Source organism: Orycteropus afer, unplaced genomic scaffold (assembly GCF_000298275.1).
Source record: "Orycteropus afer afer isolate SDZICR_OR568_19922 unplaced genomic scaffold, OryAfe1.0 scaffold00610, whole genome shotgun sequence".
Classification (NCBI taxonomy): domain Eukaryota; kingdom Metazoa; phylum Chordata; class Mammalia; order Tubulidentata; family Orycteropodidae; genus Orycteropus; species Orycteropus afer.
The window spans coordinates 1,025,444-1,027,987 of NW_006922197.1; the positions used below are offsets into that span (position 1 = coordinate 1,025,444).

Here is a 2,544-nt window from a genome sequence, read left to right on the forward strand (position 1 = left end):
CACGTCTTCTGGACCAGGAGTCTCTGTGCTGAGACCTCCTAGGCACAAAGGACAGAGACAGCTGTGACATCAAGAGGGTGAGAAGTCATTGCAAACCCAGCAGAATCAAGTGGCAGAGAAACGGCAGCAGACGTAGGAGGCTGATGTGAGATGGCTGTGGCGGGATTCCTGGCACACTGAGCTAGGTGGCTGCAGAATGCATATTGATCCACTGAGTGAGAGAGCTGGTAGCTTTGGCCGGATGCCTCCTGGCATTGTAGGGTGCCTCTGGGGACAGATAGTAGAATTGAAAGAGCTTTATAATCTACCTGAGCAGGGCAGAATCCAGGCTGAGGGCTGAGGATCTAGTGCCAAGTGCTGGAAGAATCCTGTCCTGAGGACACCAAGAGGAGCTGAGAGATCTGTCCTGTGCTAGAAACTTTCTCTACATGATTTCTGATCTTGATCCTGAATTGTAACCTGTTACTTCCCTAAGAAACCCCTTAACCTTGAATGTGGTCTGTTGATTCTGTGTAACCATTCCAAGCAGTTACTGAACCCAGCAGAAAAGTACAAAATGCTATAGGTGTGTGTGTGTGAGGGGGCAGTGGTTGGAAGCAGAGTTGACAAAAAGTTTGGAGAGAGGAGCTATATCTGACGTACACTTCTTAGGAATCAGCCTTGGGCTGATGCTGATGGTGAGTCTCCCCCCTTCATGAAGTTAGAGGCTTCCAATGCCATGCTACTTTTCATCTTGGTTAGTAGATCGTTATGATGTAATTTGCTGTTTAGGCAACAGCTCGGTCAGGCTCAAGGCTGCACTCTGGCCCTTATGCAACGTGTGATCTTAGACAAATCATTTCACCTCTCTGTGCCTAAGTTCTCCTTTCCTTTATAATGACAATAAGAGTAGTGCCTGCATCATAGCTTGGTGAAGAATAGAGATGTTACCACATGTATAGTCTTAATAGCCTACATTCCAAGTGCTCTTCAAAGGTTTAAATCCAGTTCTTGGAAATCTCTTAATGAAAGAAAAACATTAAGTCAATTTTTCTAAGTGGGAGTTAATGATAGGTGGAGAATAATCGTTCTAAATTGACAAGATACGTGTGACCCACGTCCCATCTTCCCATGCAGGAGGACCCTCTGGCTCTGAGGATATGTATCACTCAGTGGGAAATGATGAAATGGCCACCAGGGACTTGATAATAGGAATGGTCTTCTTATCACAGACTCTAGTTTGTGTCCTTGGGAATTTCTCTCTTCTTTACCATTATATCTTCCTCTACTTCACTGGGTGCAGGTTAAGGTCCACAGACTTGATTCTCATCCACCTGACTATAGCCAACACCATGGTCATTCTGGCAAAATTAATCCCCCAGATCATGGCTTCTTTTGGGTGGAAAAATTTCCTCAATGATTTTGGATGCAAATTTGTATTCTACGTTCACAGAGTGGGCAGAGGTGTGTCCTTTGGCAGCATTTGTCTGTTAAGTATCTTCCAGGCCGTCACCGTCAGCCCCAGGAGCCCCAGGTGGGCGGAGCTAAAGGTGAAAGCCCCCAGGTAGGTTGGCACCTCCATTTTCCTGGGCTGGATCCTCCACATGTTGGTAAATATCATATTTCCTATTTTTGTGACTAGCAATTGGAGGAACAAAACCATCACAAACAAAAAAGACTATGGATACTGTTCTTCTGTCCGTCTTGACAAAACCGCAGACTCACTGTATGTAGCCTTGTTGTCAGTCCCTGATATTGTGTCTTTAGAGCTCATGCTCTGGGCCAGTGGCTCCATGGTTTTCATACTGTGCAGACACAAGCAGCAGGTCCAATACCTTCATAGAAACAATGTCTCTCCCAAGTCCTCCCCTGAAACCAGAGCCACCCAAGCCATCCTTGTTCTAGTGAGCACCTTTGTCTCTTTTTACACGATCTCCTTTGTCTTCCAAGTTGTTGTGTCTATTTTCCATGATCCCAGTTGGTGGCTCATGAGCACAGGAGCACTAGCTTCTGCCTTTTTCCCAACCATCAGCCCCTTTGTTCTCATCAGCTGTGACTCCACTGTCTCCAGGCTCTGCTTTGTCTGGACAAGGAAAAAAAATGCTGCTCATCTTATCAGAAATACCTAATTGTATGTTTTTGGACAAAGTTCATTTGTATGTTTATGCATCACACAGAATCCAAGCACATATGAAACAATCATGTTACAAGAGAGTGTTTGTACGTACACAGACATTCATATATTTGTATGTATATAAATGTGTGTGGATGTCGCTGTGTTTGCATATCGACTAGATTATGTTTGTCATTCGTCAAGGAATAACATTGAAAATTGCCCAGTAAGAAATGTAAAAATGTAACAATAAAGTTCTTTAACCCTAATACTGATTTTATCTGGCATTTAAATCATCATGCTAGCTGATCAGTTGGTTAAAATTACATAGTATCCATTGTTCTACTTTAATCTTTCTGTTTTATCTGTGTTGTAATGCTTGATAAAATATATGTAAGTGAATATAATCAAGCAATATTTGTCTTTGACAGGGTCACTTAGTATATTTATGT

At 43.2% G+C, this 2,544-nt stretch overlaps 1 pseudogene; it reads left to right on the forward strand.

Annotated features, from left to right (window-relative positions):
* Positions 1–1,046: 1,046 nt before the first annotated feature.
* LOC103210442 lies at positions 1,047–2,108 on the forward strand (annotated as a pseudogene).
* Positions 2,109–2,544: the final 436 nt, after the last annotated feature.